At 48.0% G+C, this 11,256-nt stretch overlaps 1 pseudogene across 1 annotated transcript; it reads right to left on the reverse strand.

Moving 5' to 3' along the window:
• Positions 1–5,347: 5,347 nt before the first annotated feature.
• LOC307057878 (ADP-ribosylation factor 1-like) lies at positions 5,348–5,945 on the reverse strand (annotated as a pseudogene). The gene has a single exon. The product of its transcript is annotated as an ADP-ribosylation factor 1-like (transcript).
• Positions 5,946–11,256: the final 5,311 nt, after the last annotated feature.

Consider the following 11,256-nt stretch of genomic DNA (forward strand, 5'->3'; position numbering starts at 1 on the left):
TCTTAAAGTCCTCCCTGAAAACCAGACACAGATCTCTGCCTCAGAGTGTTTCCCACCAACATGACCTAGTCAGAGGAAGAGGAGGCTGGGCTCTGACTGGGGCAAGTACCCATGCAGGCGGACTCTGAAATAAAATCAGAGCCTTCTGCAGGCAGTGGGATTTGTGAGGCTGCAGTCTGAGGGAGAAGTCGAGGCCTGGGGTGGAGTGGGTAGACCGAGAGGATCAGGAGACAGGTGAAAACAGAGTCAACATTGACCTAACCAATCCGCTAATGCTAATCATTTAGGCTGTCTCCAATGTTCACTGTTATAAATAAAATGCATTGCAATACAGGTCTTGATTCCTAAGTTCTTTTGTTCACAGGTTTGATCAGTTTTTTAGGACATATTTGGAACAATGAAATTATGAATGAAAGACTGTAAGTTTTTTGGAGGCTACCAGAACTTTCCAAGACCCTTATTCACACTGCATTTACACAGCATTCTCCTTCAGCCAAACTCCTAAATTTATAAGAGACCTGATTTAGGGTAGGTCATTGACTCAGCTGGAGAATTAATTATTCATCTGAATTGGTCTGTGCAAAAGGCTCCAGAGAGCCTACAAGAATAAATTGAAATGCTATTAGAACTAACAGGCGAATTTAATCAAGTGGCTGCATGCAAAATTCAATAGCTTCCTCATCAACTACCAATAACCCATTAGAAAATACAACGAGGGTGGGTGGATGGGAGGGTGGAGAACATAGTCACAAAACAATTAACAGTAACAAAAATACCCAGGATTTATTTTACCAACAAGTGTGGGAAACAGGAAAACTAGATCTTAAAAATGTACAAACTTTTCTAACACACATGAAATAATTAATTAGACGGAAAGGCATGGCATATTCCTAAAAAGGAAAAGTGAATGTACTGTAGGGTTAAACTATAGATTAAACACAGTCAGTCCAGTCAAAAGTCCAAAGAGGTTTGTCATTTGCTTGTTAAACGTGCCACAGTTATACTAAAGCTTACTCAGAAGAAATACATATGCAAGAGTAGCTAAGAAAAAACTTGAAGAGGAATGAGAAGGAATTTTGCTCCAAAATAATCAAATGCTATGCAGCCATGAAAAAGAATGGAATATCTCCAAGAGATATCATAAAAGGAAAACCCCTGGTGCAAAACACCTAGTGCAATATTCTCCACTGTACATACCTAGGTGCCTGTAAGTGCAGCGTCTGTCTAGAAGGACCCACAAGAAACCCTAAAATGGGACGTCCCTGGTGGTCCAGTGGTTAGGACACGGCACTTTCACTGCCAAGGGCCCAGGTTCAATCCCTGGTCGGAATGCAAGCCGAGGGGTGTGGCCAAAACAAAAAAAAAAGAAACCCTAACATGGTGCCTCCAGGTAAGGGAACTCAGTGCCTGAGGACCTAGGTTAGGAGGGACGGAGGAACAGTATCTATTATTTTATTTTTTTGTAAAACTGCCTTTTATTTTTTTATTACTTTTTTAACATCTTTATTGGAGTATAATTGCTTTACAGTGGTGTGTTAGTTTCTGCTTTATAACAAAGTGAATCAGCTGTACATATACATATATCCCCATATCTCCTCCCTCTTGCGTCTCCCTCCCACCCTCCCTATCCCACCCCTCTAGGTGGTCACAAAGCACGAACAGTATCTTTTAAATTGGGGCTTGGTCGATAGAATGTGAGCTCCAAGGTGGCAGGAACTCAATTCAGTTCAGTGCCCTCTGCCACGCCTAGAGGTGATCAATTAATACTTGCTGAGTGAATGAAGGTGCAACCTCCCTCATGCCTCATTAGATCATTAAGTAAGCACGCTAACAGTATCTACCTCCTGACCTTGTGAGGACTGAAGATACTCATGCTCGTGAAACACGACACGATGCCTGGAATGAAACAAGAGCTCAATAAGAGACAGTTATTAATATTGGGTTACTTTCTGGCAAAGAAGGATGCTCCCTTACAGCAACATTGGCAAGTAGATTTCACCTCACATGCCAACTCCAATTGTCTGTATGGTTGCCTGTACTTTTTTGTTGAAAAAGATGCTGAGGTCAAGACCGGGCTGGAGGGTAGGAGTGAAGTGATGAGTTAGCAATGACTGCCTCAGGCAAAGGAGGAAGTAGGGTGGCCTGGGTGCCCCTTCTTTGTTGTCTCCTCACAGCACTCAACCCCGAGGACCTCCTCAAATGGCATTAGCCAGCTCCTTACAGAGGTAAAACGTCAAGATAAGACAGACTTGTTCTCCCTGCAGCTTGCGGTGGAGGACAGTCTCCGAGGAGGGCAGGTTGCCCTGGGAACAGAGCCTCTCCCACGTGTCTGGATCTCCCTGCAGCCGAGGTGGGGTCACTGCTCCCTTGAGGACAGGATGGGCTCCCTAAACCCAGGCAGGAGAGAGGTGGAAATTAGCCAGTTATCTGGAGGTGGGCAAAACCCTTCTAGGACAATCATCCTTTCTCCTCTTTCCTGTGAATTCACTCAGGTCATTGAGGGCAAAAGGCATCCCAGAGACCCTTCTTCCCCCATGTCCCAGGTGCTGTGGGCCTCACCGTCAACTTCCACACTCCCCTCCAACGGCTCTTTCATTTAGTGCTAATAACTCTGCAAAGTTGCTTTATCGCCTCTACTTTACAGATGAGAAAAGAGAAGACTGGAGGGTCTGAGTGATTTGTCCAAGGTCACCCCCTTGTTTCTTTGCCTTTATCCTGGGGAACTGGGCTGTGAAGGTGGGCAGAGGGTGAGTTTCCTCACGCTTCCTGTCCTCCAGAACTTGGAATCTCTTGCGAGGAGCCCCGGCCTTTTGCTTTTCCCCTTGTTTCCCTCGCCCACCTGGAGCAGCTCAGATCCTTCACTGCTTCCCTGGGAAAGAACATGGGTCCCTTGTTAAGACCCTAAATTGCCTAAATCTCACCAAGGAGCTCAAAACCCAGAGGCCCATCAGCAGGTCCCTGGGAGCTATGTGGACCCTCCCCAGAACCCTCACCCCAGCCCCAGAACATTCATCCTTCCTGGAAAGACTGGGATCCTGCTGGGGGCCACCTCTGGAGATCGCCCTCAATGCATTCTCTTAAGCACCTGCTTGCTACCAAGCATGGCTGTGGGCTGGGCAGACGGAAGGAAAGACACCCCGTCCCACTCACCCTCCTGCAGCTCACACCCTAGCAGGGAGGGCACACCCAGTAATAGACTTTCAAGGGCACCACTGAAGGATTCATAGGCGCTCTGGGTGCTCAGTTAATTAGCCAAGTGTGGACATGTGTTTCAAGCTGTGTGAAAATGCATGGCGTGCTTGGGGCAGGTGGTGAGCTTCCCGTCCCAGAAGGTCTGCAAGCAGAGGGAAAGGGACCTCTAGCCTTCCTACAGAGAGACTTAAGTCCCTTCTGTCCTCTTCATCTGGCCTCTGGCCGTGGGGATAGGGATGGGATATGCATTTTACTCAGTGGGATAATCCTTAGCACGTGCTTGCCACACAGAGTAAGTGCTCAGCAATTGTCAGCTGCTGTTATAAACTATTCTATTTGAGTTTAGGGCACCCATCCTCTTGCAGAGAGAAAAGGAGGCAAAGGGTTCTTCCCCTTCGCCAGCTGCACCCGTGCACAGCTGGCTGTGGACAGGAGAGCCCGGCTGGCAGCTGTCTCCACAGATAGGAGCAAGGGTATGTGATTTCCTGAGCAGTCACTTCAATCCTGATGTCTCTTCAATAGTCCTTGTCAAATTGCCATGGCTCTTCCCAGAGGTTTTCATGACTATGGAAAATAAATAGCCATTATCTGACCTCCAGGGGAATGGAGATGTCTGCAGAATTCCAGGAAAGGCAGTTATAAAACCGAGTAGAGCCAATCCACCCTTTCGATATTTGCAAACCCCAATGCAAAACTAAGGTATGGAGTCCTGGCTGCTGCCAAAGAAATCACAAAATAAATATAGTCACCACTCAAAGTCTTTCTTCACCTATTTTGATGTGCATGAGTACATCTGGCTTCTGGTAGCCAAGGAAACAGAGAGAGAGAGAGAGAGAGAGAGAGAGAGCGGGTGGAAAACAACTACAAAAATATGTGAAAACTGGTGTCTTTTGCCCTGGGATAGGGGAGAAAGGAGCTGGTCAAGCAAAGGACTTAATTTTTAAGTTAATACTTTATCATAAAAACTTGGCATTATTGATTCCAAGAAGTTTTTTTTAATAGTTGAGATCTTATTCTAATAGTTGTAATTACAGTGCTTGTTTGTCGAAATGAAAACTGAAAACAAGTATACAAAACAGTTGATTACTAATTGTGTATTGAAAGCAGTAAGAGGTTCCACGACACCAAATAAACCAGTTCTGAGGTTTTCCCCAAGATAAATTTTAACAGCTCCAGCTTCTTTAGTGTTTATCAAAATACAAAAGAAAACAGTAGAGCTTATCATTTTTCGATGGTAAATCTGACCCTTGCAGGCTGAGGGAGTGAAAGCACACGTAGCCAGGGGCTCCGAGGGGCTGGGGCTCAAGGATGACCACCCGCGCTCCTGCTGGTGAGACCCCCAGAGAGCCCAGAGCAGGCAAGCAAGGGGACTGCAGGGCTCCCGCTCAAACCAGAGTATCCCAACCAAAGTGCCCATGCTGACCCCAGAAAAGGCTGGGGTTCCTCCAAGGGGTCTGAGAGCGGTGGCTGCAGCCTCCAGCCCATCTCCTGGGCAGCCATGTAAGCACAGAAACAAACACAGACGCTATGGGGTGTGGGATGACTCAAGACAGAGCAAATCACAGGGACCCTACTGTGACCATGCAGAATGGATCATGGCTGGTTCTATCCCATTTCACGTTCCCAACAGGAAACAGATCACTGGTGGACCGTACTCAGGCCATACTGCAGAACCTACACTAGGCACATTTCTCCCTTCTGGGTGTTCAAGTGTTCTCCTTATCTTGTATTTGTAACTATTTTTTAAAATGCACTGAGTTTAGGTTAAAAAACAACCACCAAAATGGATCTCAACACAGATCTAAAGCCCAGGGGAGGAGCATCGGGCTTGTCTGACACAGTGACTCCTGGATGACCCATGTGCCTAAAATCCCTTCTCAGTACTAAACAGTGGGACGATTTTATTTTGACAATAAAAAAAGCTGAGTAATGTTGCATAGGAGTACCAGAAACTGCCTCATTGGAAACAAAAACTATTTACATTAGATAAAAACCCAGTTGCAGGCTGCGTCTGCACATTTACAGCATGGTGAAGCACACTGTGACCGATCATGGAGACAGCTTCTGGCACTCACACCACAGGGGCACGTTTGCCACATGAGAGTAAAGCGAGGGCAGAAGGAGGGAGTGAGAGGGGAGGAGAGAGGAGTACAGCTCACTTCTGGTTCCGGAGCTGATTGGACAGCCAGTCCAGTCCCTCATAGAGCCCATCCCCGCTGGTGGCACAGGGGGCCTGAATGTACCACTTCCTGTGGCGCAGAGATTGCAGACCCAGCTTGTCCGTGATCTAGGCCACATTCACGGCATTGGGGAGGTCCTGTTTGTTAGCAAACACGAGCAGAACGGCGTCCCTGAGCTCGTCTTCTGCCAGCAGCCTCATAAGCTCCTCTCGGGCCTCATTCACACGCTCTCTGTCATTGCTGTCAACCGCGAAGATGAGAGCTTGTGTGTTCTGGAAGTAGTGGCGCCACAGAGGCCGGATCTTGTCCTGGCCGCCCACACAGTGAAGCTGATGTTCTTATATTCCACGGTCTCCACGTTGAAGCCTGTAGTGGGAATGGTGGTCACGATTTCACCCAGCTTCAGTTTGTACAGGATGGTGGTCTTTCCCACAGCATCTAGGTCCTCCATGAGAATGCTCATTTCTTTTTTGCTAAAAAGGCCCTTGAAGAGGTTTGCAAAGATATGCCCCACGCTGTAGACCTGTGGGAGCAACACTGGCCAGAGAAACCCTGGGCGGCCACAGCGCAGCTGCTGCTCGGAGGCAGGTGCTGGTTTCGCTCTGCGGGAAGTGTTAAAATGTTTCACTGCCATCCAAAGACCACGTGAGGATGAAAATGTCCTTCCTTTTCTTATGTAATGTGAAAAAGAGAAACCTTTCTTTACCCTAAAAACACTTGGTGTACCTGGCAAAAAGCGGTTTCAAATAAAAGTTCCGTAAAAGGCCCCAGAGATAGAGCCCTGGGCCAGGTCGGAGCCCTGCCCTGGTCCTAACTCAGCGGCCAAGGGATCCTAGGAGTGTCATCCTGTTTCCATCAGCTGCGAGACTAGGGTGGGAACCATTGCCCCTCAATGATCTCAGCCAGGATTGTTGTGAAGATCACCTGAGATGATAGGAAAGCCCTGCCCAGCCAGTCTTCATGAGAAAGGAGCAATGTCCAAACCCAGCGGCCCCCAAGGGGGCACCGTGATCACAATACTGCAAAACTGGATTGAAAACCTGTCACAGCCAGACCACCTTCCCTCAGGGAAGCTTCATCCACTTCTCAAATGACCAGGCTGTCGCCACGCTGCCTGGGAAAGATCAGGAAGGGAAATGAGAAGGGGAGAGATGTTTTCCTTCATTCTGTCTCTCCCATCCTGAGAAAAGCTTCAAGCCAGGAGGGGAGGGAGGAGCCCACCATCCCTCCCCCTACTCACCCCATGGGTCTTGGCTCCCATCTCCCATGGGGTGGACGGCCCCCGGAATCCCAGGCTGAAGTTGACCGGCAGCCCCTCAGCCCTGCCTTTGCCCACACTCCGCTATTTTGATCCAGAGGCCATGGCTGTGGTTCTGCCTCTTTCGACAGCCATGGGTTCTTCTAGGCCACAACATCGCGGAGCTGGTGACGGGCAGGGCAGAGGAAGCCCACACTCCTACAGGGAACTGTCTTTTGTGCCAAGGGGGAAACAGAGGCCCTGAGGGGGGCAGGCCAGGTGGCAGCGGAGATCGGATGAGGCCAGAGCACTGGCCCAGGTGTCAAAAGACCTGGGCTTGTATCCCAGCCTCATCCCGTGCCATCTTCCTTGTCTGGGCCTCAGTTTGCCACGTCTCTGAAAGAGATCGTGGTCTCTGACCTGCGTAACACATAAGGTGGGCCTGGGGTCTGATCTGACGAGGGAGGTTGCTTTCGGACTTCCAGCGGAGCCCGCTGGCTTGGAAGCAGCCAGAGCACTCTGCCTCTAAGTTGCTGTTCCTTTCATTCGTGGCGTTACGCACCTCTGAAGTAACACAGGCCTACTTCGCTCCCTAGGGCCCTGAGGCGGAGCTCGTGGCAGCGCCATGAGGGCTGGACAAACTCACATACTCTGGCAACTGATGGCCACCACACTAGTGGAGGAAGGATGTTTGTTGGGGTGCTTTTAAAAGAATATTATCTATAATTCTGACACCAATTACAATTTTGCATCCAACCCCAATGTGTGTGTTTTTCCCCACACTACGCAATTCTCCAACTGGGTGTCATACATTCCAACTCAATGCTGACACTATCTACTTGGAGATAGTGTCAGATTCCACAGGTTAAGGCCTGGGTCCCCCATGACTGACCCCCACCCCCTAAATTCAGAAGCCAACCACAAGTTCAGGTTGTTACCTGTGCTCCTGACCAATCAGAGGTTCCAGTGACCCCCTTCTAATTTGCTAGAGCAGCTCACAGAACCCAGAGGAACATTTTACTTACTAGATTACCAGTTAACTATAACTCAGGAACAGCCAGATGGAAGAGATGCACAGGGCAAAGTATGGAGAAAGGGCAGGAAGCTTCCATTTTCTCTCCAAGTGAGCTACTCTCCCCAGATCTCCTTCCACATGCTCACCAACCCAGAAGCTCTTGGAACCCTGTTCTTTCAGGTTTTTGTGGAGGCTTCCTCAAATAGGGGATTGATTAAATCATTGGCCACTGATGACTGAACTCAATCTCTAGCCCCTTTCCCTGCATGGGAGATGGGGTGGGGGGCCGGGAGGGCCATAAGTTCCAACCCTCTAATCACGGGGTTGCCTCCAATGGCATCCTTAGGGGCTTTCCATAAGTCACCTTATTTAACATAACAAAAGAGACCTCTATTACTCTCTGCACAGGAAATTCCAAGGGCTTTAGGAGCTCTGTTCCAGGAACAGGGACAAAGACCACACATATATTTCTTATTGTAAATCGCAATATTACATTATCTTATAAGAAGGGTGCATCTAAATCCCGTCCTTTCATTGCAAGTAGTATAGGAACAATGTTCTGGACTTCCTCCTCCATCTGAGGTGCCAACCGCCACGATAGGGTCTTCCCCAGCGCGGGCTAGAATACAAAGCATCTTTCCTGCACTAGCTTCCAAAGGGAAAACCTCATCAAAAGCCCAGTATTTGAGTATCTTTTGGTTGAAAAGTGCATGCAGACAGTGGAGTGTCAGACCCAGGAGAGAGGAGAGGGAAAAATGGAGAGAAGTTGAGAGTGAGAAGGCAACACTTGAGAATGAGCTGCTTTTAATAGGGTTTTTGCGCATATAGCCTTTAACGCCCAGCCCTGTGCATAAGGGCTGGGAGTCCCTCGGGCAGAGGGGGACAGGAATGTGATGGGTTCTGGCCACAAGGCAGATTAAGCAACATATGAGGGGAGTTGCTGATAGACTGAGGCCCAGACAGTAGAGCAGGGAAGATGAAAAGAAAAGGAGTGACAGGAACTGACATTAACTGAGCACCTACTATGAGGAACGAGGCTGAACTAGAAAGAAAAAAGAAAATACATTCAATGATAGGCTGGGGAGAGTTCACTGCAGCAGGTGACTGCTACACCCCTCATCTTCATCATCCTCAACAGCCAATCACTAAGGACACCATTGGCCACGCCCTGGGGCTGGGATTGCCATCACGGGGCTCCATCTACTTGGGGAAGTAAGATCTAAAGAAATGACACGTAAGCCACAGTCGCATATGCTGTCAAGTGAGTAGACGTCAACCAGAAAGTGTCAGGGGCCAAGGGAGGGACCACAATGCCTTGGGTTGGATGAGGTTCCCAGGGAGAAATGCTGCATAGCACGTGAGTGGAGGACAAATTGGTGTGGACAAGGCACAGCAAAAAGAACACAGGTGGTGTGCTCAAGGGATTGTGACCAGCAGTTTATTCTTCTATCACTTTGTATTTTGGGGCCCTTTCACATACATCACCTCAGGAAATGACTCTGTTGTCCTTCACAAACGCAGCTCCCTGGACCAGATGGCCTTCTGTTCCAGTGAGTTCAGTGGAATTAAATGAACTCCTACTATGTGTAAATCATTGTTAAGTATTGCAGGGTACATAGAAAAGTGTAAAATACAGTCCCTGCCCTCAAGGACAGAAAGGATTTTCCTTCCATCAAACGGCCAGGGAAGGAGATTCCGGGATGACTCTGCAGCAGTGAAGTATTCGTCTGACAAAAGGCAGCAGGCTCTGGGCAGCATGGACGAGCCTAAGGAAAACTGGATTTGCCATCTATCAAGATGCTCCATTTGGGGGTTGTCCAAAAGGTATTCTGGTGACTCTGCAGTTTCCTTCTCAGAATTGGTTACCAGGCTCAATCAGTCTGTGTCCTCACATTCTTCCCACTATATTACTTCATAAGCACAGAAGCCTGTCTGCAGCCAAACACCAGTTCAGAATCAAAAGCTAAAGTAACTGCAGTTGTACCTATAACTCATCCATGTCTAGACCACTGAATAACACCCCAATGAATGAGCGGTCTCAGACTCTGCAATTAATCCTGGAAAGGACGAGACATCAGGACAAGAAAGAAAGAACCAAAGTAAGACAATGCATGCATGTAACTTCTAAATCAGTCAACCTTGGGCAAAGGGAGGCCTGGAAATTTTCACTCTGAGAGAAACAAAGCAATGTTTCATCCTGGCCCTTTAAGCGCCAGTTAGGACTGAGTGAGAGAAAGCACAGTTGAGCAACATCTGAGACAAACTGAAATACAAACTTATCTTGGGCATCCTCAGTCTGATGATGTGGCTACTACCATGACGGAGCAGTCCATGGAGAAGTTTCAGGAACTTTCCAAGTTGAGTGGGCAGAGTTGCCACTTATGACAGAATTGGCAGATGCCTGTCAGTCACTTCTCAAAAAGTGAGTGGGGGGCTTCCCTGGTGGCGCAGTGGTTGAGAATCTGCCTGCTAATGCGGGGGACACGGGTTCGAGCCCTGGTCTGGGAGGAACCCGCATGCCACGGAGCAACTGGGCCCGTGGGCCAGAACTGCTGAGCCTGCGCGTCTGGAGCCTGTGCTCCGCAACGAGAGAGGTCGCGATGGTGAGAGGCCCGCGCACCGCGATAAGGAGTGGCCCCCACTTGCCACAACTAGAGAAAGCCCTCACACAGAAACGAAGACCCAACACAGCCAAAAAATAAAATTAAAAAAAAAAAGTGAGTAGGAGGAATATTAAGCAAAGAACTAGCTACGAGGATCAGCCAGAGGGCCTATGACTGATGATTCTGGGTGGCCAGCACTCACAGAGGCATATTTGACCTCCTGGTTCCTCAGATGACTGAAGATTAAATACATGGTGAGAACGGGATCTCTGGAACCTTGAGGTTCTACACTCTGAATTTTTAGCTGGAAAACCTCTTTTCAAGGCAAAAACATAGCAAAGGACATTTGGAAGTATTTCGAAGAATGAATTCACATGCACTAACTTTGTAACAGAGGAAGCTGCACATCTCACTTCAAGAGCTGAAGCAGAATCCTCGCTGCAGGCGAAGTCTAGAGCAAGGGACTTTACACCCTGGATCAAAGCAGAGTCTTCAAAACTACCAAGTCTCCCATCTACCCCTCTCCACACATCCCCCACCCACCAAAAAAGCAAAGAAACAGCCAGCACACAATCTTAAGGCTCTTTATTTAAAATAAGTATCTCTGAGTCAGGCTGCTGTATAACCAAGCAGGAAAATCTACTGAAACTTGACAGTTTGATCAATGGCCTTCAGTCTTGGATGTTAATGAAATGTTTGTTATTGTTGTTGTTTTTTAACCAAGCGGTCTGTAACTCCACTTTCACGTCTAATTCAGAAAACTCCATTTCATGAAACATCAGGCTCTGAAGTGAAGAAATGAGCATGATTCTCCTTGCATTAATACTCCCGAGGCAAGTGTTAAGAAGCTGCCCAGATAACCCATGGTGAGGTGTCCCAGAGGAGGACACCATACAAGCAATCTGGTTGTTGAGAAAGTGGATGATTCATCTTATTACTTTTTTAAAGAACTGTGCAGTGTGTGTCCTTTTAAACTGTATTGTAAATCACACATTAATTTGTTCCACATAGGAATGCCTACACTGAGAA

The sequence above is a fragment of the Hyperoodon ampullatus genome, assembly GCF_949752795.1.
Source record: "Hyperoodon ampullatus genome assembly, chromosome: 9".
Taxonomy (NCBI): Eukaryota; Metazoa; Chordata; class Mammalia; order Artiodactyla; family Ziphiidae; genus Hyperoodon; species Hyperoodon ampullatus.